The 25,198-nt window shown below is 36.4% G+C and overlaps 1 long non-coding RNA gene across 1 annotated transcript; it reads right to left on the reverse strand.

The window, feature by feature from the left end:
- Positions 1 to 14,702: 14,702 nt before the first annotated feature.
- Positions 14,703 to 20,746, reverse strand: LOC141395265 (uncharacterized). The gene is made up of 2 exons (XR_012410579.1): positions 20,186 to 20,746; positions 14,703 to 16,376 (listed from the first exon to the last, which is right to left on the reverse strand). It is a non-coding gene; the product is annotated as an uncharacterized lncRNA (long non-coding RNA).
- Positions 20,747 to 25,198: the final 4,452 nt, after the last annotated feature.

The following is a 25,198-nucleotide window of genomic DNA, read 5'->3' on the forward strand; positions in this document are numbered from 1 at the left end:
CATTTTTTCGCTAGTTTGAAGGTTTTAGCCACATTATCTTGCCGAAATATCGGAAATTTGGTATTTTAAATTGTGTGCTCAATTTTTTGCCACTTCTAAAAACACTTCATTTTATCCAAAATTATTTAATTTGTATAATATCCAATTACAATTCTCGAGTTATAAAAGGGTAAACATTGGATTCAACTATGTTAAATTTTCAAAAATATTGCCCATATACACTTTCATACGACCAAAATGTGCCTGCTCGAAATAATGTTTTTAAACACCAAGTATGTTTTGACTAAAGTTGTTTCTGGCAATTTGGAGACGATTTAGGCCTATCTTTCTGATGGACTAAAATTATGCTCACGATAAATCACTGTAGGAGTAACCAATTCGATTCAAATTTCAGATATACAGCAGTCGGTAAAATCGACTGATACTTTTTTACTTGTTTATTGTTCTTTTATTTCTCTTTAACATCAACTGTGTGAGTCTAGAGTACCATTTCGTCGACGCCATGCACAACTGATTTTACACAATATCAACCATAGGAAATTCCAAAATTAAGCAACGAAATAAATCAAAAAAGATATTTATTTCTGTTCAACATAAATAAGTCATCGTAATTCCGTTTGTCCGTTTGTTTGTTTGTTCTCATTTCATTCGTAGTTGGGTGTCCTTAACATGTCCCTGTGTTTTATGTGTTTCATGACAAAATTATTGCAATTTGTTAAGTCCCTTTTCTGGTTAATCTTCTGCTGATTTTTGTCCGTTTCTTCGTTTGCGATTTTGTTCATTATTTTTAGGAGTACGAGGAATGAAATAAAACATTTCATATGCTCTATAATCGGATTTTTGTTTGCAAAATAACAACGAAAAACCGAAAAAAGCCAAGTCAGTGTTTTCCTCTACGTTCCAATGATAAATGACCATTATACCATAGACATAATCGTTGTCATATACAAACATTACTGTACATGGATGCTAACAAAATGATAAAGAAGAAGAAGAAAGAGAAATAGTATCACACTCATAGTTACTTTTTAGGGATTCCTATGTATGTGAACAGTTATTTTTGGCCATTGGAATTTGCCAGTTGTCGTTGCGCGTCGATTTTATGGTCGTGGCCATAAAAACTCTATTATATTTTATGAGCTACGTAGAGGTGCCTGCCGTTGGAAATTTTTAAGTAGTTTATTATTTTTTTTATGGATTAACACAAAACCGAGTGAAGGTCGCGGATGTAGTTAATGTTCTGTTTGAGTGGTTTGAGTTTATGAACAAAACAGTATTTCCTATTTTTATTAGAACATGTTTTTGAAGTTGAGGCATTTTAAGTTTAAAATATCAAGTGCTTGTAATTTTTTATATAACTGAAGCCATTGGTTTATGTAAATATATTTTCGGGAACATGTGTAAAATATCACCGTGGCTAATCAATAGTATTAAAATAATAAAAAAGTTTGAAATACTTGTCGGAAGACATGATGTCTGGGAAATGTTTTACATTTAAACTGTGAACTTTTTCTATGGAAATTCTTGCTTTTCTCCTCTGTGTAAATCGTTATAGTGTTCGCATTTAAATAATTCCGTCCATTGACTTAATATTCCCTAGTCAAAAAAATCTGTTATTTTACCACTGGGAACCTCAAATGTCAAATTATAGATAGTTCGATCAAAAAATGTTGCAAAAGCCTTTAAAAGACCAAATAAAACTCAAAATACCGTATATCGGAAGGTACCGTTATATGAGGGCTATACCAAAACATCGACCTATTTTGACAATTTTTGGTGGAGAAGTGTTGTAACAACTAAGAAAGTCAAATGTCAAATTACAGGCAGTTCGGTCAACAAAAGTAACTAAAATCCTCAAAGCACCAAAAATCGGTAGGTAGCGTTATATGGGGACAATGCCAAAACATGGACATATTTTGAAAAATTTTAATGGAGACGTTTCGTAACCAATGGGAACATCAAATGTCAAATTACATTCATTTCGGTTAGCAAATGTAGCAAAACACTTCAAAATACCTAAATTCGGGAGGCACGGTTATATCGGGGATACACCTAAACATGGAAATATGTTAATAATTTTTGATGGAGAGGGTTTGTAGAAGTTTTTACCACTGGGAACTTTATATGTCAAATTACAGATAGTTAGGGCAACAAATGTACCTAATATGCTTAAAATACCGACAGTCCGAGGGTACGGTTACATGGGTGATATACCAAACCACAGACCTATGTTAACTATTTTTGATAGAGGAGTTTTGTGACCATTGAGGTCCTCAAATGTCAAATGAATGGTAGTTCGATCTACAAATGTAGCTAAACTCCTAAAGTACACATAAAATCTGGAGGTACCGTTATATAGGGGCTATATGAAAACATGGACCTATATTGACATTTTTGACAGAGAAAGAAGACTTAATGATAGGTTGGTCAACAAATGTAGGTAAAATCCTTAAAACACGTAAAATCGGAAGTAAGGTTATATGGGCGCTATAGCAAAACGTGGACCTATTGTTGTTTTAACAGTGTTTTTATTTTAAGTTTGTAAGTTAATTTTCTGGTTAATCTGGCTCAGGGTCTATCTCTAGTTCTAGAAATGTGGAAAGGGTATTATAAGTTTGTTTTGGTAAAAACTCATGTAACACCGCGAAATATTCGTCGGAGACCCCCAATGTGGTATACCAATCGTCATATCTCGACGAGATAAAGCGATTTTGAGATGTGTGTCCGTCCGTCCGTCTGTCCATTATAAATTGTAAACACGCTCCAGGCCGCAATTATGGACCGATCGTCACGAAATTTTGTATGGAGGTCGGGTTCAGGCCAGAATAGGTCCCTATTTTTATTGATGATGATCGAGAAATATTTAGCGGGTGAAATGAACCAAAAACAAAATTTGTATCCGATTTTGTAGCGGCTCTGTATGTCGCAATTATAGTCCGATCGCCTCGAACTTTTAAGTATATATAAGTATATATATGACAAAGAAGAAGTTTGCAATTTGAGATGGCGATCAGATACTATTTAGAGGGTTAAATAGACACTAACTTTTGTATGAAAATTATGAAAAGTTTTAATATACAGCTTATATCTTTTTTCCTGGAAGAGATATTCCGGGCAAGTAAGCTATACTTGGAAGAGGAACGCTTGACCTTTCTATTGATGTCAATTGCGTTGGTGTACGTGATCGGATAACAGAGTTGCAGTCTAATATATCCATATTTTTGTTTGTAGTGTTATCATAAACACGCTAGAGGTCGCTATTACAGCTCAATAGTCGCGAAATTTTTCTGGAGATAAGAGTTTAGGTTGAAGAAAATGCCTATAATTTTGCATGATGATCTGATATTATTTAGCGGGTGACATAGACCATTGCTTTTGTATGAAAAATACACAAATTTTATTTTTGGTCCATATTTTAATTAATGGAGAGCATATACAAATATACAAAGTAGCTTACATATGGCAAAATAACTACTGACATTTCCCCTGATGGAAATTGCAATAATGTGTCTTGTAGATAACGGGCCTACTGCCTAATATATAATGGGTTTTGTGTAGAGAACCACAATTTCCTCCCATGATACAAATTGTATCTATCATGACAGAGAATTTTTCAGTTCAGTTGTCCAATTGGATTTTTCATACAAATATTGCAGCATTTCGTCGCCTCGCCAACTATTTTATACTCTCTGCCTTTAGGGTAAAGGGAATATATACAAAATACGACCAAAGATGTGCCTCATCGAAATAATGGTTTTAGACACCAAGTATATTTGGACGAAATTTGTTTCAGACAATTTGGAGTCGATTTAGCCCTGTCCGTTCATCTGTCTCTCTTACTGTCTATAGAATATGGGCTATATCGGTTCACTCCTTCGGGCACATCCCCCACAAACGTTCAAAATTTTTCTGAAAAATTGTGTGAACGATAATTGTCGAAGTGTGCAATAGATTTGGTCCAAACTTTCCATATATTATTATTCCTTCCAGATATAGATCGGTCCACACCTTCAAGTACCTCCCTCACAAAATTCGGAAAAGTGAAATATAAGAGTCCCCTCGAATCGTTTTGAATATTTTCAGCAGCTTGTCCTTGCGTTCCCCTTTACAATGGTACAATTGCAACGGCAATTTCATACTTCCTGAGATTATGGCCAAAAAGGTCCAAGAAGCAAGAACAACAAACAATAAACCTAACTAAAATGGCAAATCCGCAAGATAACTCTTAAGGTCCAAACTTTGTACATCCTATTATTTCATCCTGTAATGTCCTTCGAGTACCTCCCACACAAAATTTGGGAAATGTGCAGTTTGAGAACCCGTCTCGGATCTATTTGAATTTTTTGAAGAAGGTTCTTTTCACGGTCCCTATTGCAACGGTACAATTTTTCCGGAGTAAGACCATACTTCCTGAGACTTTTTCAAGCTTTTTCAAAAATCAGAAGTTAGCTTACAAAACTTGATTTGGTATAGCCTTACATTTCGATACCTACAGATTCCACGTATTTTGAAGCAAACTGGTGATACAAAATAAATATATTTTTATACCGTATAATTGCTGTGCTTGTTTCTTTTTCTGGTCAGATGCTGAGAGTATATCACCGTTAGCGCAGCTGACTTTGGTGTGTAATTGAATATAAATAATTTTGGGATTTATAAATTTTTTTGCATGCAAATTATTTGAATTTCTATTGAATATTAGTTATGTCTACCGGTATAAGATATATGTTTGATATCACAATATATAACCACAATTAACTATTTATATAATTATTCCACAAACATCCCAGTAGGGACATGGGATGGGATGGGACATGAAAATTTTATGTGGCCAGGCCTGGGCATCGAAACCGGGCATTCAAGGTGCAAGGCGGTTGCACATAGTTAATTCCTAAAGGTTGTGGTGTAGGGTATCACATGGTCGGCCCTGTCCGACTATAGACTTTGCTTACTTGTTATAAGTGTTTTTATAAAATAAACTGATTATAACGTTTTATGAAAAATATTGAGCTCTCTCCTTTAGGCTCCCAAATCAAAAATAAATTCTTGTGACGACCCTGGTCCCTGCTGAACCTACCCCAGCTTCAAAGTAAAAACACGTCGTCACAGCACCAAGCTAACGACACCTAGCCGAGTATCATCAACCCAAGCCGGGGGTCGTCAACACGATCACACCAAGCCGACGACACTTTGCCTAGTATCATCACCCCAAGCCAAGGGTCATCAACACGTTTACATCAACACGACCACATCAACCCTAGTACAACAAGCCGAGTCTAATACAGCAAGACGATTTGCTTGGTACAAGACACTATCGCCAAGTACCAACACATCAACCACTACCACTCGGAAGGATGGAGCTGACATAACTTTATCAACATCCTTATTTCTCGTGTCACCCGAAGACGATTAACTACGAGCCCACAGTAAGATTCCACCCAGCTGAGACGAATAATCATCCTATCTGATCATATCACGTAAAGAATTGCATTGTCATCACTCGAGTTTTCACTTAAGCTTCCGTGTGTCCTTGAGTTGAACCTGGCTGCGACTGAACTTACCTCAGCCTTAGATAAAACCCTTGGGATTTGTGGCTGCATCCATGTGAATTATAATTAAACCTACATGATAGGCCTGTTGATCTAGGGGGTGTTCATTGTAATATTGGATCTCTCATTCGAGATCATGAAGATTCCTCCTGGCATGTTTGGGGAGGGGGTGCAATTCACCATATGGTAATTAATATGGATCTCACGGTAACACTCGAGCAAGTACTGCAAAGAAAGCATGTCATAGTGTTTTGCTGTACCGAAAGAATTTTTGTCTCCTCATGTAGATGGTCCACAGATAACATGATTAGGCACCCTGTTGCAGTTCTCAGGGCGGCATTCTGAGAAGTTTAAATATTTGTCCATGGCGTTGGACTAATATATTCGCGGACCAACCTGGCGCCGCATAGCTAACCACAGACCGACCTATTGCATATATGTGCTCACAAGGTTTCTTTATCTGCACCACAAGTGCTGCCGGCTAGGGTCTTGACATCTCAACTTGTCGCAAATGGCTGCGGCATGCGCGGAATACACGAACTTGCTGTCGAATGTGAATGTTTGTTTTTGATCGGAATTCTGCTATCATCGACAATGACATTCAAATCTGTTCCAACATCTGTGCTTACGATCTCAGTGCTGCTTGAAGGTGGCGGTATACAGAAGAGGTAGAGGTTAAATAGTTCCGGATATATCACCCGACCTTGGAGAACACTCAGTTTCACTCTACGAGGCTTGGACTTCTTGTTCTTGAATTCTATGTTCGATTCGCGTCCACACATTAAATTGATAATCCAACTTTTCAAACGTGGCCGAAAGGTTGTCTGCTCGATGTCCTCAAACAGCGTGGAGTGCTTGACAGCATCAAAGGCTTTTGACTATTCTATCACACAGCTTCCTCTGGTTGCGTCCTCGACTTACATGTGTGGAGATGATCGGCAATTGGATAACGTTTACTGAAGCTGTGAAGGTCTAAAGTCTCAAGCGTCTTTGATACTGACGACAAAAGTGAAATCGGTCTAAACGATTCACCTTTTATGGCGTCCTTGCCTGGCTCCAGTAACGGGAGCACCCTGTCCATTTTGCTGACTTCGTGGACGATGAGGGCGGCTAGCGACATGTTAAGAACTTAAGTGAGATACTCTAATCCCAGCGCATACAACTGTTTAAGGATTGCCATGGAGATTCCATCAGGTCCCAACACTTTGGATAATTTCTCGTTCCTAATGGCATTCGCAACATAATCTATTGTAAATTGTGGTAGTCCTACTCACCAGAAGGTGAGTTGTCACTCTCAGTGTTCTCAACAAACTGTATATTAATATAACTTGCGTACCTCTTAGGATCAGTCAGTGTAACGTCGCCAAACTTGACTGATGTCCATCTTCCCTCCTTTAAGAAAGAGTTAACCGCTGCCAACAATTCATTTATTTGGGCGCCGACGTTGAAACCCTTGATATGAATTAACCACCTGCTTAGCTTATGTTCAACTTCCAGTGTCAGTCCCTTAGTCTGGGTTCACTGTGGTTAGAACGACGAAGCGAAATGCTCATTTGAGCGTTATTCTCATTTGATAGGTTTAGTCTCAGTTCTGGTATGCAACCACCAGGTATATGGCAAGTAGCTGCAGCAGTACTGATGTCTCGGAACGTCATTTCTGCTATCCGAACATCAGAAATGTTGGGCAGTACCATAAAGCGGTGATTGGTGAACTCCCTGAAACTAGACCAATTAGCTTTTTCATGCTTGATGAAAGTGCGGTGTTCTGAGGTTGTAAACACGGCCGTTATGGTAATCGAGGAGATTATAATGAGATGGTCTGATTCAAGATAAATTACGGGTTGTCCGGCAACGTAATTTGTCAGACCAGGTGACATAATTGTTATGTCTGGCGAACTGTGATGCTATCTGTTAATTCTGGTAGGGGCGGCATCATTGTCCGTACAAAGCGCAAACCTGGCAATTTGCTCAGCCATCACTATACCCCTCTGGTCGTTTCCGTGGACTGAATGCCATAACTCAGGATGAACATTAAAGTCCTCCAAAACCAGACGTTTATTACTTTTCAAAAGCGGCTAATGTTGGGCCTATAACCTGGAGTACAGCTTTTTATCGATAGGATTTATACGTTCAGCAACTCTACCTCGGCAGTGCCACACCTGGAATACTCAGTGCGATATAACCATCATAATGCTGTAAGCTGCAGTTATTGTTGAGCTTTGTTTCCTGCAGCGCCGTGAACATGAAATTCTCTCGAATCTCGAACTCTAATATTTCCTCGGATTCCATTGCGATTAAATTGCAAAATATGCGGACCAAAAGAATTCGAGGCAGGCATTCCGCAATACATATACAAACATGTGTACACCACTGAAGTGGCAGCCTAGCGGGGTGTTTTTTAGTGGATAAGTTTTTCGACCACTAGGAACCTCAAATGTCACATTGCAGATAATTCGGACAACAAATGCAGCTAAAATCCTCAAAATACACAAAATCTGGAGGTAATGTTATATGGGGGCTATGCCAACTAAGGACCTATGTTTAAAATGAATGGTGGAAAAGTATTGTGTCCAATAGGATTCTCAAATGTGAAATTAAATGTAAAAAATTTTAGATAATATCCTCAAAATACCGAAAATTTGGGAGGTACTGTTATGTGGGGGTTCACCTAAATATGGGTCAATGTTGACAATTTTTCGTTGAGCAGTTTAATTACCAATGGGAACTTAAACGGTCAAATTACAGGTAGATCAGTCAAAAATTGTAGCTAAAATCTTCAAATGCCTAAAATCGGAAGGTACCGATATATGGTGGCTATAACAAAAAATGTACCTATGTTGGCAATTTTTGCTGGAAAAGTTGTCTGACCACTAGGAATCTCAAATGTACAATTAAAAAATCCTCAAAATACAAAAAAATTATATGGGAGCTACGCCAAAGCATGGGCCTATGTTGACAATTTTTGGCAGAGAAGTTTTGTGACCACTGAAAAACTTAAATATCAATTTACAGATAGTTTTATCAGTGAATGTAGTCCCACTCGTCAAAACACTTAAAATCGGGAGGTTTCGTTATATGGGGGCTGTACCGAAACATGGATCTATGTTGACAATTTTTGGTGGAGATGTTATGTGACCATTTGGAACCTCAAATGTCAAATTACAGATAGTTTGGACATTAAATGTAGCTAAAATACTCACCCTACCGAAAATCAGGAGATACCCTTATATGGAGGCTATACCAAAACATGGACCTATGTTGACAATTTTTGGAGAAGAACTTTCGTGACCACTGGGAACCTCAAATGGCTAATAACAGGGTTAAAAAATTGTAGCTAAAATCTCAAAATACCGAGTACTGGCAGGTTCCGTTATATGTACGCTGTACCAAAACATGGACCTACGTTAACTTTTATTTGGCGGAGAAGTTTTGCGACCACTGGGAACCTCAAGTGTCTAATAGGGAGGTGCCCTTATATAAGTGGAGACATTTTATTGCCGCTAGGAAGTTCAAATGTCGGCATTGAGACTAAAGCGTCGTTATTAAATTTTAAAGTTTTTCATCGGCCTTATCGTTTAATGTACTGTGAGGCACATACTAGCCCACTACCTTTGACAATTTATAAATAAAACTCTGCATGTAATAACACAGAGATTTCAGTGCCCACTTGAGGCAACGTTTAACTAATCAAACTTATTACAATATTTTTATCAGGTACTGTAACTACTTTCAATGTAACTTGATTACAATTTCTTCCCTTGGCCCTTTATATTTCTTGTGATTTGTATTCAACAAATATTCGTTTAGCGTTCAATCATCTTCCATTGTTTCCACCTACAACGGTGATTTCTCCTATTTCATTTATTCTATCATCAGCATTGTCATCATCTTCGCCATCGTTGCCCTGACCATTTTTGTCTTTTGTTTGTCACGCATTCATCCCTTTGCTTATCTAAAGGACATAAATCTCCAGCACGTAAAGTCATAAACCAACAAACAGGCGACAAAATATTACTGTTGCTTCTCCTCTAGCAAAGGTATCTGCAACTTTATGGTTTCTATGTTGTTCGCCATAACCCACACAATCTACATCGACATCTATCAATTTATTATTACGCTGGGGAGCTCCAAGAAAGAATGAAAAAAATCAATTACAAATGACAACAAATTTCAATACATTTTTATCTCAAGCAACAATATCCTCCTCCACGTCAGGGTCTTTGTCGACTTTAATTGTGTTGCGTGGGTGCTTGTGTAAGAAAGGTATCATATGCAAAGCATATATATCATAGCAACGATTGCTGCGATAAACTATATCATTTAATTTCCCTAAGGGAAAGCATAACTTATGTGCCAAGGCCATGATGTGTAATGGACAGAGATTTATTGCGCAATAATTTCAAAATAACAATTTATGGATCATGGACAAATTATGAATTAATATGGAGGTGAAATGTCGTAAAATAATTTGTAAACAAATGGAATAGATTTCATGGCACGGATTTTAAAATTTGACATATTCTAGGATATAAAAGAGGAACCTAACTTCAATAAGTCTTATTGAGACAACAATGTAAATTGAAGTGGATTGTGACGAAAGTTGTATAACATTGTCATGGGTTAAATCTGTTTTTCCGACGGTTATATTAACCAAATGTCTTATGATGAGATCCTTGATATAAGAAGTAAAAAATTGTTAAGTTCGGTCGGACCGAATTTTTATGCCCTCCACCATAAAATATTGTTATAAATGTAACTGACAGGTTTAAGTTAGTTTAGTTCAGTTTCTGTTATTTTAAGAATTAATACATTTTTATTAGCCAGTTGCTTTATTAAGCTTACAAAAAAACAACTATTTTATAGAAGTTTCCTAATCTTGCAGGTTCGTTCCATTATCGTTTAGTTTCTTATGTTTGTCGTTTCTTGTTTCTTGTGTTTGTCGCCCTTAGGTGTGTGTGTTATTGTTGGCTTAGGCGAGTTGTGGGACTGTGTGTTCGTTGCATAGTTGATTTCGAGATGTTGCCAGATGTTCTTGAAACATCAACAACGAGAAACGACGGAGTATAACTACAACAGGATTCAGAGACAGTGAGTCAGTTGTGTTTGAGACATCAAACTGAACAGTGGGTTAAAGAAGAAGTAAAAAGAAAGTTGTGTGCTTACTAGAGAGAGTTAGGGTTTGTGGATACGGGTATTAAAGTAAAACCAAAAAAAAAAAAAAAAAACATTACAGAATACTAATGTAAATATTAAAACTTATTGATTGAAACAACCTACGAGGGCAGTTCGGAAACTTCTTAGCCTAACACAAAAAGCGCGGTATAAACAGAAAAAGTTAAGTGTTTTGGAAACTTCCATCTCTGTTATGAACATATGTTAAATTTTGTTTCGATCTGGCAACTCCTTCATATAGAAACAGGTGTTCAAAAAAGACTCATCCGCAATTTTTTTACAATGGAAAAATTAGAAATGCGTGCTGTCATTAAATATTTACATAAAAAAGGTTTATTGGGACAAGAAATTCGTAATGATATGGTGAATGTGTTAGGTGAAAGTGCTCCTTCATATGCAACAGTAAAAAATTGGGTTGCTGAATTTAAACGTGGTCGTACAAGCATTAAAGATGAACCACGTGGTGGACGTCCAAAAACAGCAACAACAACAGAAATTGTAGCCAAAGTGCATGATATGGTATTAAATGATCGACGAATAAAAGTGCGTGAAATTGCTAATATCATGGGCATCTCAAATGATCGAGTCCATTTAATTTTGCATGAAGAACTACAGATGAAAAAGCTTTCTGCAAGATGGGTGCCGCATTTGTTAACAGTCGATCAAAAACGCATAAGAATGAACATTTCTCAAGCTTGTTTGGATCGTTTTAAGTGAAATAAAATGGATTTTAAGCGTCGATTCATAACTGTTGATGATACATGGATCCACCACTATACTCCAGAGACAAAAGAACAATCCAAGCAATGGACTGAAGCTGGAGGAATTACCCCAAAGAAGGCAAAAACAATTCAATCGGCTGGTAAGGTTATGGCAACGGTTTTTTTTTCAAAGGTATTGTATTGATTGACTATCTGCAAAAGGGTAATAATAATAATTATAATAATAATTGTTCCACAAACATCCCAGATGGGACAAGGGAGACTTCTCTCATATCAATGAGTGCACGCCGATTCATATTGGCTCAATGATATGGGACCTACTTTTTATTGCCGAGTCCGAACGGCGTGTCTTACGACACCACTTGTAGAGAAGTTTTTCATGGCTTAAATACTCAGGAAATGTCGCCAGCATTACTGAGGGGGAATTTTGCCACCGTTGAAAATTTGATGTTGCTTGGCCTGGGATTCGAACCGCAGACCTTCTGAGTGCAAGGCGGACGTGCTAACCATTGCACCACGGTGGCCCCCATGCAAAAGGGTAAAACAATAAATTCTGAGTACTATTGCAACCTTTTGGATCAATTAAATGTACAAATTCGAGAAAAACGTCCTGGCTTACAACACAAAAAAATAATTTTTCATCAAGACAACGCACCAGCGCACAAGAGTGTTTTAACAATGGCTAAAATCAACGAATTAAAGTACGAGTTGCTTGACCACCCACCTTATTCTCCTGATTTAGCTCCCAGTGACTTTTACTTGTTCCCAAATCTAAAAAAATTCCTTGCTGGCAAGCGTCTTACCTCAAATGAAGATGCAATTACAGTTGTAAACCACTATTTTGAAGACCTTGAGGAAAACTATTTTAATTAAGGGATAGGATTGCTAGAAAAGCGTTGGACTAAGTGTATGGAAGTTTCAGGAGATTATATTGAAAAATAAAAATATTTTTGAAAAACTAACTATTCTCTTTCATTGATAGGCTAAGAAGTTTCCGAACCGCCCTCGTACAACTATTTACCAAGCATTTCAACCATATTGTTACGGAATTGCGGTTTGAACTAAGTCTCGTTAGACGTTGTTTTATTCCCCAATACTACTTGTACCAAATATAACAGGGTTCGTTTTAGATTACGATTCTACAATGCTTTATTGACGTTATTCCCGCAGGACTTTATCTCTCTACTAGCACAAAGCTTATCTCTGGTAACTAGTAAGCACACAGCTTTACTCTATTTAGGTTACTTCTTTACTCTTTAGATCACACTTACGGTTTAAATCTCGCGGTTTATTATTCACATTTAAACTCCCAGCCTCTCCTTTTCCGTATTTTATGTGCCCGCTGCTACATAGACTCCCCTTGATCTGGGAGATTCTACAAGGTTTAGACGAAAGGCTTACCAATTGGCAAATACACACATAAAAACAGACCGGTGGGTGTTTGCAACTAATGGGGCGGTTGTAGTAAATAAGGGAGAGGGGAAGGGGGGTCACTATGCAGAAGCATAATCAAATAGTCAAAGTAAATAGAAAGAAAGAGTACTAGAACAATAACTAAGTAAACAGTGTGAATTAAGACTAAGCGATAATTATATAATTGCAATGAACTTCATAGAGCTGTTGTTGTAAAAGTAAATAAGAGAAAGAGAGAGTGAGAGAGAACTGAAAGCGTACAACAAGATCAAAGCAAACATAGAAAAGTAGTGATTGGAATTCTTATAGAGTAATTGTTGTTGTAAACTTGATTTAAATGAACTAAATGCTTAATGAAAATTTACGTTACAATTCAGTTTCTTAAATTAACAGAATTTCGTCTTAAAAATACCAGTTACATTCGTAACAATATATATGACACAGGACAATTTGTGCTGTCCACGTTTATAGCAATACCGAAGAAGAGCCATGCCAAATCACACTATTCTGGCTGATACTACGTCCGGACTACAAAATCTTATGAACAGACTCACTGAATACATCGAAAAATATGGGCTATCATAGAATATCCAAAACACTAAGATCATGATGATTTGTAGAAAGAATTCGTACACAGACAAACACATAACTCTAGTATTGAAAGAGTAAAATGTTTTAAAAAAACTAAGCGTTCTAATTAATGAGGAATGGGGCAACAGCAAAGAAATTAAATGACGGATAGAGATGGCAAAGGACGCGTTTTTCAAATATAAAAAAGTCTTAACAAGCCATAACATAAACATTGAAACGATGACAAGATTCGTTAAAAATTATGTTTGGTTAGTATTGCTGTATGCAGTGGAAATTTGGACTACACTATGCAACACTGAAAATGCAAACAACTTCTAGTATGAATTTTTTGAAAGTACTCATGTAGACTACAAAAACCCTAGTAGGGCTTTGTCCTGTCAGATCCAGTTCGGATTTTATGGCCTCATCTAAACCGGGCTAAATCTACACTATTTTGCATTTATCAGGCCTTTATCTCAGAAACGAATCGGAATTTGTCCTTGCTGCCTTTAGCAATATTGTAGCCCTAAGCTAGTAGAACTTATATGCTGTACAGACCATATAAGGAAAACTCCATCTAAGGCATCAAAATCGAAAAAATATAGAAAATTTTATATAATTGCTGAAATTCTGGTCAGTATCGGCTAAATTATTGGGAGTTGAACCAAGTAACCTCTTGCAAAAATCTTCCAAATACAGTTCTCTTCAATTCTTTAGAACATTCTGAAACTCTAAAATACTTACTTCATGTTGTTTCAGCCGTATTTTGCATCATATCTTTTACAACACGTATTTCAAACCCAGTTCACACCAACAGTTTATTCTCGCATTTCGGATTTTACTACATTTTTGACATTTTTATTAAATCGTAAAAACAACGGCATAGAGGCATTTTACAACAATGGCATGTTCTGAAGAGTTGTGTATTACATTCCAGGGAATATTTTTCTAAAAGAAAATTAACGGTTTTGGAGATACGGTGCGAAACGTATAAAAATTGTGGAATTTTTGCATATATTTTGAAATTTGAGGCAATAAATGTAGGTTTTCGGGTTCATTATTTCTCCAAATTTTTTATTCTTGTCCTTATCTACAAATTTGCTTCAGAGGTCAGAAGAAGATTCGCATTGGCTTCAGAGATATAGCCCTGAATTTTTTTAAAAACTCAATATTTAACCATGTTTAGACGGGGCCATAAAATCCGAGCTGGATCAGGCACAACAAAACCCAACTAGCGTTTCTTGTCGTTTGGGTATGCAAGTTAACAATAAAAGACTTCTTCGTCTTTTGGTGAGCTTAAATAAACTGTTTCTTTATTGAAATCCAAAAACTTATTCTACTTAAACTACTTAAGTTATAAAAGACAAAAAGTGCTGACACCATGATCACGCCACTAGACGTAACACGACTCCATCAATGTAGCCTAGCAAGAACACAACACAGCCAAGCAAGCAACAATGTTGTTTGTTAGTTCGGCAGGGATGTGCTAACTACCCCCTCACTTAAGTGGAGGCCGTCCTCGGTCTTCTTTATAGCCATTGCTACGGCAGATTTAAATCTTTGTTGTTCTCTTATCTTTGTCCTACGTTTGACGAGGCACAATATGAAATGGAGTATTCCGATACTCATAAAAACAACACCGCCAACTAAAATTGGTCGCATTCTTGCATCTTTTTCAAGGTCGCCAATATATTGTAAGTTTTGCAAGTTCATCTGATGGATAGATGACAAACTTAAAATTTCACTGTGGTTGTTTATAATAATTGAGGGGAATGATGGTGTTCCTGGTTTCCGCATATCAATGTTGTTTCTATTTACGAATAGTGTACCAATGACAGTCACATTTTTTTCAAAGGTTATGAGGAATGTGCCGTTTATGTTTCTTACATTTTCGGTTGCTTCTTTCACTTCTGCAATAGCGTCATTGACAATGATAATTCCATCGTCGATTTCTGCCACTTTATCAAGATTATTGCTTTGCGTATTACAGTGTGCTGATTCACCCGATATGAGTTGTTGAGCGCAGGTTTCGCTTGGCATAAGTTGACAATAGGTTGAAGATATTGTTTGCTTGCAATTTGTTGCTGAATACGTCTTGCCTTCGCAGTCTACTACAGTGTTGGTGTCAGCGAATTGGATAATTTTATTATCGTGAGGTACTGGGAATAAAGAAATTTTCTGACATGTTCTTATTGGAATAGGATATTTAATGATAAAATACAAACAATATTCATTTGATATTACTTTTACTTTAGACAAAGACATTAGTTCTGATATGGTGAAATCTGTGTGTTGCTCATTGCTCTGATTTTTTATAAATATTTTTAAATCGTCCTGGTCCAAAACTGTTGGATTTACAATATTTATTTTAGCTAAAGTTACGGATAAAATTATATTTTGTAGTTCCATAACTATCATCCGATTTCTGGCCATTAAAATTTCAAATAGATTTACGGTATCAATTTGTTCCTTTCTACGAGTCCTTAGAATCGTGTTTACAGCGTTTGTTAATTTCTCGATTTCAATTTGTATTTTTGTATTTATTTCTATCTGTCTATTGTTGGAGTCTACAAGTTGTTTTTCGATTAATTTTGCTTCTTCCCAATCATCTGCATCTGGTGTACCCGCAATGACCTTAAGTGCTTTGCCTATCAAATTAATGCTTCTTGCATGCCGATGATGTATGGTGAGGGTTGTTAAAAGAGTATCAATATGCAATAAATCGGATTCTAATATCTTTTTTACATGAGTCTGAGGAAATATGCTAATTGAATTTTTAGTTTCACGTTGTATCTCAAAGTACGTTGTTAAGTTAGTTGTATGCCTTAGATACCCATAGTCATTCCAAACGATGGCTTTCCCATCCAAAATTGGGACATAATCGGAGTGTGAATAGTCAATAATCTTTGCACGAGTCAACGTTAGTATGAAAAGAAATTGTAGTAACAGCCTAGGTAAAAAACAAAAGCAGAAAAAAACATTTTATCAATATAAACTAAAATTTATCTGAGGTTGTCCTTATGGACCACCCTCCCCTTTATTAGGACAGTTGTCCCCAAATCTGCTTCGACAGTAGCTTCTTCATAAAGTGGTGTCATTTTATTTCCAAGTCTACGATTATTCCTAACAAAGACTTTATCCCCCACATTGTAAACTTTGTCATGACGACTTTTATTAAAGTAATGTAACTGCCTGTTTTGCGCGTTAGAGATTCGCTCTTTAATCTTTTGTTTTACCTCAGAGGGTGCAGAATGTATCGTATCAATAGGTCTTTCATTCGTGACAGAATGAATTGTTCGGTTGTATTCTATAGTTGATTGTAAGATGAGTTCGACGGTATCCTCGATCTTCCTTTCTATTTTCAAGCATCTTGCGATTTCGGCAAGAGTGCTATGAAATCTCTCTACCTGCCCATTTGAGGTGCTGTGTAGAGGAGGTGAATTGACAATATCTACATTAAACCTGTTTTTCAGAATTGATCTGATAGTCTCAGAGTTAAAGGACCTCTCATTATCACAGTAGACAACTTTGGTATTTGGAAAAATATTCATTAATTGGAGAATTGGTTCTTTTACGTCTAGAATCGTTCTGGACGCTATTGGCTGTACCACAGCGAATTTTGAGAATTTATCCACACAAGTTAAGAAATGGTTTTTATCAGTTGAATAAATATCAATATGTAGAATTTCACCGGAATAAGAAGGAACCTTTGTTTCTCCTATAACGTGTTTTTCTGGATGCCGATTGTATTTTGCTTTTGAACATGTCTTGCAGTTGGCAACAACCTCATTCGCTATTTTCACCATTTTGGGGAAATAGTAGTCTGAAAGGATTTGCTTAACATTCTCTTGGGCTGCCCGATGAGCTCTATTGTGTTCACTTACGACAATTTCTCTCTGGTCGCATTGGTTGAAAATGTCAGAGACAAATTTACTACAAAATCGGAACTTCGTTGAAGGAAACATTCTAATCAAATCGTGTTGAATGTGGGCCAACACAGGTAGGCCGCAATGAATAGCATTGACAACTTCAGTGTTGACTGCATCAACAATTTTGGCCAATATTTCGTTTTTATCTCTATATTGTACAATATGTCTCGTTTTGTTTCCGAAAAGTATAAAATTTCGAGTGGTGGGAAATTCCGACTCTTCCAGAATGATTTGGTTGCGAAAACAATTGACCGGTTTGTCTGAGCTTTCCATAGTGTAAGTGAATGACTCTTCACTATGGACTGTTGCCATGTCTGACGAATTATCGTTCTCCAACGCATGGACAAGTTGCCTTGATAGCGCATCTGCAACTTGATTTTCTTTTCCTGACTTATAATACAAGTTTGCATTATGTTCATCGATGAAAGCTTTCCAGCGCTTAATTTTTGCATTCGGATTACGATCCGAAACTGCATATGTCAAAGGTTGATGGTCAGTGAAGATGTTAAGAGTCTTCACACCATAGAGGTAATGTCTTAATGTTTTAAGAGCCCAGACTATTCCTAAAAGCTCCCTTTCGTTTGTTGCGAAATGCAACTCTTTATCCGACAATGCTCTAGAAATCATAGTGATTGGTCTTCCCTCTTGGGATAGGACAGCACCTAAACCATGTGCTGATGCATCAGTGGTAAGGTCGAACGGTTTTTTATAGTCAGGGTACATCAACATGACGTCCTCCGAAGATAGAATATTTTTCAGTTTGTGAAATGCATCCAGTTGGAAGGCGTTAAGATTGACTACAACCTTTTTGGATTTGGTTGCAGGAATTTTACCGTTTTCTCCTTTTAAAATATCAGTTAAAGGTTTTGCAATTTTGGCAAAGTCCTTGATAAAACATCTGTAATAATTTGCTAACCCAAGAAACGATCTTAGTGCGAACAACGTCGTTGGTTCTGGGAAATTTTGTATTGCACTTATCTTTGATGGTGCGGTTTTTATACCTTCTTTGGATACGACAAAGCCAAGGTATTCAACTTCAGATTTAAAAAAAATTTGATTTTTCGACAGAGACTCTCATGTTTGCATCGAGCAGTTTCCTAAGAACACAGTCGATATGTTTTACATGATCCTCTTTGGTTTCTGAAAAAACAATAACGTCATCAACATAAACGTAACATGTTTTGCCTATTTCATCTCTTAGTATGTCATCTATCGCTCTTTGAAACATACTAGGAGCATTCTTTAGTCCAAATGGGAGACGGCAAAACTCGTACTTTCCGTTATTTACAGAAAATGCCGTTTTTTCCCTATCTCTTTCCGCGAGTTCAATTTGATGAAACCCGGATTTCAGATCTAAAGTGGTAAAGTACTTTGCTTTACCTAAATTTGATAATATCATTGTTACGTTCGGAACGGGATATTTATCACTAATTGTTTTGGCATTAAGCTTCCGAAAATCTATAACGAGACGTTTGTTTCGGTTGCCTAGATTATCGACACCTTTTTTGTCGACTACCCATACTGGGCTATTAAATGGTGACCTTGAAGGTCGAATTATACCATCTGCCAACAATTTTTTTATTTCTGAATTTACGAATTCAGATACACCCATTGGGTATGGATATAGTTTAGAATAAATAGGTTCTTCGTTCTCCATGTTAATGGTAGCAACGATATTTGTATTATAAGGTAGTGCTTCTTTAGGATCAGCAAAAACCTTTATTCGTTTTTTTAACATTTTCTGAAAATCCGCCTTAATTGCGAAAGGCACATCAATTTTATCGACGTCTATAAAATTAACATCTTTACATTCAAAAAATTCAATTAGTTCAGAGCCAGAATTATGTAGGATAAATCCTTTTTTTAAATCAATGTTTGCATTGATTTTCTTTAATAGGTCTAAGCCCACAATTCCATCAAATGTTGTTAGAGTTGGCAAAATGAAGAATGTAGAGTTCATGCCGAATAAATTTACAAAACATTTTTGTTTAATAGGAGTTTGTCCGTTGACAGAGTGAACTGAAAAAGGAGTACTTACGGGAATTATATGCTTCAGTTCATTGAGAGGTTTTATATAATTTTTTGAAGCACCAGTGTCAATTAAAAGGCGTATTGGTTTCCCTGCTATCGTCCGCCTTATGAACGGTAGTAGGGACCTGCCTCTAAAAAATTTACATAGTCACGGTCTTCATTTATTTCATCGTTTATGTCTCCACATTCGGATTGAGCTATGTCACAATAGTGTCCCGCCTGCTCTTCTCCTGAATGGGATTCTGGAATCATATTATTCACTTTTTGAAATTTTGGGCCCGTACTCCGGCCAGACCCAGCTTGACGCTTAAATGGTTGTCTGTGAGAAGTTTTACCGTTACCATAATTGGTCGGTTGTCTCCACGAAACATAGTTTTCGATTTTCCCGTCAAATTCGGGCAAAGATTTGATAATATCAAGTGATTCATCACACGTTATTGATGAATAAATTTTTACGTCTTCGTATGGTTTCACATCTGTTTGCCCTACTGAAATGGACGATAATTTTTTTGTTAACTCGTCGACTTTTTTGTCGACTTCTGTTTTATATGCCAGAATCGCTGTACGTACAGCGGATTCTATTAATGCAGTCATTTCTTCACTGTTCATATTGTCTTTTCAAACAAAAAATTGTTACGACTATAACAAGATCTAAATCACTGTGTTTGTTTTTTTTTTTTTTGGCACAAAGATAAAAATGTTTTAAACACGCACTACACTTTGTTTTTTCTTAAATATTAAGTTCTTAATACCACCAGTTTTGGACACAATTTTGAAATTCAATGAGTGACACACTTACATGACTTTATGTTGTTTAAAAAGAGTAAATCCTTATATTTTTCAGCAAGTTTTAAGCGGGGTCTCTTAATCCAGCAAGTTTTAAGTAAGGCTTCCTTCCAGTAAATATTACTTTCAGTAAGTATTACGTTATTTAAAAAGAGTAGATCCTTAGATTTTTCAGCAAATTTTAAGCGAGGCCTCTTAATCCAGCAAGTTTTAAGTAAAGCTTCCTTTTTCAGCAAAATTTAAATTTAAGATGATAGATCTCTTTTTTTTAGATCTTTATATTCGTAGGACTGATTTAAACTGATAGATCTCTTTTTTTAGATCTTCATATTTGTAGGGTTGAACCCGGTTGGGCGCCAGTTAACAATAAAAGACTTCTTCGTCTTTTGGTGAGCTTAAATAAACTGTTTCTTTATTGAAATCCAAAAACTTATTCTACTTAAACTACTTAAGTTATAAAAGACAAAAAGTGCTGACACCATGATCACGCCACTAGACGTAACACGACTCCATCAATGTAGCCTAGCAAGAACACAACACAGCCAAGCAAGCAACAATGTTGTTTGTTAGTTCGGCAGGGATGTGCTAACTTGCACTTTCAAAAAATCCTCAGTTCGAATTGTTTGCACAAGGTGACCTTAAAAATGTTGCACAGTGCTATTAAAGCTGTAGACATTAAAAGGCTCGAGGCATTTGAGATATGGGTTTACAGAAGAATACAAAAAATACCCTTGACAGCTCACATATCGAACGAAGAGGTTCTTGGAAGAATTAACCGCACCCGAGAACTAATAAAACATATCAAAAAGCAAAAGAGGGCATACCTAGGACACATTATGAGAAATCACAAATATAAATAAATTCAAGAAATTCTCTTAGCAAAAATAGAAAGTAGAAATTCCAGGGGTAGAAAAGAAACAACTTGGCTCAAAAACATACAGCAATGGACCGGATATCATAACACAGACCACCTTATCAACACATCACAAAATAGAGAACTCTTTAGTCAAATCATCAATAACATTTAATGAAAATAGAAACTATGCAATTTGATCGCTAATATTCGAAAATCGAATAAACAAATAAGAAGAAAAAATCTAAATCGAACCCTGTTTTATTTTGTACAAATCGGATCGGGTAATAAAACAACGTTCACACGGAGTTTAGTTAATAGTCTGAACTAAAATGGAATAATTAGTTTCCTTAACTGTCAATATTTTTAGGTGGAGAAAATTTTCGACCACGGATACCCGAAATGTCTAATTTAGGCTAGGATATATATCGGTATAATGTATTAAATTCTAAAAATGCCTATAATGGAGAGTTATCGTTATATGGGGGCTGTAACGAAATATGGACCTATGCTCACAATGTTTGGTGGTTTCGGAAGTTTCGTGACTGCCGGGAACCACAAATAACAAATTATGTGTAGCCATTCAAAAAATATAGCTAAAACTCTCAAAATACCGAAAATCTGGTGGCACTGTTCTATGGGGGCTATATCAAAACGTGGACCGATATAGCCCATTTACAATACCAAACATCCTAAGAGTAATAGCAACTTCTATTCTAAATTACAATGCTCTATCTTTAAAATTTCGAACTGTATCTTGATTTCAACAGACGGACGGACTTAGGGACTAACGAACGGACAGACATGATTATGTCTGATCAAGAATACATATATAGGGTCTCCCATGAATATTTCAATGTGTTACAAACGGAATGATTATACCCTCCATATTATGGTGGAGGCTATTAAAAGAGCTTTGGTCTATGAAATTCCCATTTAAAAGGATTTCTGTCTGTAGATAACCCCTTTAAAATGATTTAGGTCTATAGAAGACCACTTTATATGAGTTTTTGTCTATAGAGGGCCTCTTTGAAATGTGCTTCTGGCTACGGGAGACCATTTAAAAGTTGATATATATATAAGGAAAACTCTATAAAGATTATAGAGAGCCTCTTTAAATGGGATTTGTCTGCAGGAAAACCCTTTGCTTAATAGGGAAACCCTTTAAAGAATCTTTTATCTATGGAAGGCCCATTTAGAGGGACTTATGTCTACAAAACACTCTTCAAATGGACGCATTCAAGGGGATTCTGTGTACAGAAGATCTCTCTGAAGATGTTTCTGTCTATAGAAGATCGCTTTCAAGGAAATTAGGTAAATAGAAAACACTTTTGAAGGAGGTTCTCTCGATAGAGAACCAATACGAATGGTTTTTGTCTATAGAATACACTATTAAAGGGTCTATTGAAAACTCTTTTACATAGGCTACTGTCTTTAGAATATACAATTGACTTCAATCCACAAAAGAGTTCCGGTCTAAATGTAAAAGGAGCCTTTAGTGGGATTCAGGCAGGAAATGATCCTCTTAAAGGGATTTCCGTCTGTTAGAAATTCCTTTAAAGAAGCTTCTGCCTATGGAATATCTTTTTAAAGGGCTCACAAGCGACTTCTTTAAAAAGGGACTCTTATAAAGGGTTCCTGTCTATAGAAGGACTCCTTTATAGGGTCTACAAAAGAGGATTTCTTGAAACGGGCTTCACTCTGTAGAAGAATGGCTTCGGGCGACTTCTTTAAAGAGGACTCTTATTAAGGGTTTCTGTCACAGACTCCTTTATGGGTCTACAGAAGAGGATTTCTTGAAACGGGCTCCAATAAACATAATATAATTTTAATTGGGACCATAACAACTAGATTATGTAAAAATTTCAAAACTAATCCCGAACAACCCTTAAACTGAATTTAAACAGATATTTCGGGAATTTTCGTAGGGGAGAAGTCCCCCACTTGAAAGAAATCGATTACCTCTTTCGAAATTAATTGACAGACATTTTTTGATATAACTTTAACTTTAACATCCGCATTACCTCTCCCCGATAAAACAAACTGGATCGAGGCGAATGATAGTACTTCAATGTCAAGATTAACTCACCGTAAACCGACCTATAAGAAGTACAAATAAAGGTAACTATTGTTACATTGACAATGGGTAAATATGTAGTGTCACATACAGTTCCTTTAAACCCCTGCTTTAAAACATTTTAAAGAGTTATCGACATTCCGAAGCCATATGCATTATAGCCATTTCATCTTTTCTAGAACATTTCGCAATTTCGAGATTAATATATATTGGCGCAAAATGTATTAATCTCCCAAGACAATAGCATTGGGTTTTCAAACAAATGGTAGTACTACAGCAAACATACACACTACGACACTTTTATGTATCCTTTTATAAAAAAAATAATCTGTTTACTGACATAAATTTCTGCACATATGTGTATGTGTGTCCTTAGCATAAACTACAAAGCCATTCGGTATAGCACTGAATTAAAAGTTACATACTAAGCTTTAAATACAAAAGCAACGAATTAAATCTATTCACAGACAACCGAAAGGCAATTCATAAATTGCATTTATTTTCATTTTAATTACACACACTATTCAGGGCATTCATTATTCCTCGGGCAGTAATTATTAATTAATAAACATTAATTAAAATTAACAATACTAATAATACTAAGCTATACGTAGACATTTTGTTGGCATAAATTTTGCCTGTGACAGCAAAAGTACGTGTGGCATAAAATGTAATTTAGCATGTAATGACACCTATACATATGTGTGTTTAACACGTATACATACAACATACTTTAATAGGTTGTTATTAACAATTTAACGATATACTGGAAAATGACATCATTCCTTTTAGGACAACAAGGTATACTTTTGGTGCAAATTCCAAAACCATTCGCGAAAAAAATGGCCCTCTACAGAACGTTTGTCAGTTTTCTTTCTCAATTTTGAATATCTTTTCGTGAGCGTAATCGCTCATTCTCATGACAAGACCTGGCCAACACAACCTGATGCGTTTAACTATGTCGAAGTCGTTGTATAGCCGGTACAGTTGGTTGTGCATACGAGGTCGATATTCACTTTCAACGAAGAAGATGCTTACTAACTGATACATACAACTTATCAGAGTGTCGGCTTCAATCTAGACCAAAAGCTCGGGTGATAAACCATCATCGATGCCTTCGGCCTTATAATTCTTCAGCCTGCTGCCTTTACCTCATTCCAACCGGAGAATCCATACCATCTTCTAGAATTAGATCTAAAATTCACTTTTTTTGGAAAATGCCCTTGCCATAACCTGAGCAAGCTCTCTGTATATGTTATCAATAGACTGCGGAATCCTACGCAAATGCATATATGGTTAGGATGGTCGAAGAGAAAATCTGATTAGACAGAAATTCGTTTTATCACGAATAAAACGAAATTTTGGCATATTTTGCACATCTGGCATATTTTGACATATTTGCATAAAATTAGCATATGCAAAAGCATATGCAAGATTTGTGGTCTGAATACCCACTGAAATGGCTGAAAATTAGTATTAAGTCTTCGTTGGGGGTATAAAACTTTCCACCTGAAATTTTTTGGCAAGGTCCACGTCTTTCATATAGACCCCATAGAAAAGTACCTCCCGATGTTCGGTATTTTGAAGGTAGTGGCCTCAATATCTCACTGAAATGGCTGAAATGTCGCATTAAGTCTTCGTCCACTTTCACCATAACTTTCCACCTAAAATTTGTCGGTATAGGTTCACGTCTTCATATAGACCCCATAGAACGGTACCTCCCGATTTCGGTATTTTGAAGGTTGTGGCCTCAATATCACACCGAAATGACTGAAATTCGGTATTTAGTCTTCATTGGGGGTATACAACTTTCCACCTGAAATTTTTTGGCAAGGTCCACGTCTTTCATATAGCCCCCATAGAAAAGTACATCCCGATTTTCGGTATTTTGAAGGTTGTGGCTGTGATTATACACTGCACCCCGGTTATCTACCTCTCTGGTTAACTGCCTTTCCCGTTTAATTGCCTCACAACTTAAATCCCCAAAGTTTTTTCATGTAAATGAGTTCAAACTTTCCCGGTTAACTACTTTTCTATAAGTACCCAATTCGGATATTTGCCCGTCAAATATTTTCCCCAAAAGGAACATACAATAA

Source organism: Musca autumnalis, unplaced genomic scaffold, assembly GCF_047663935.1.
Source record: "Musca autumnalis isolate F117 unplaced genomic scaffold, ASM4766393v1 scaffold_2, whole genome shotgun sequence".
NCBI lineage: Eukaryota > Metazoa > Arthropoda > Insecta > Diptera > Muscidae > Musca > Musca autumnalis.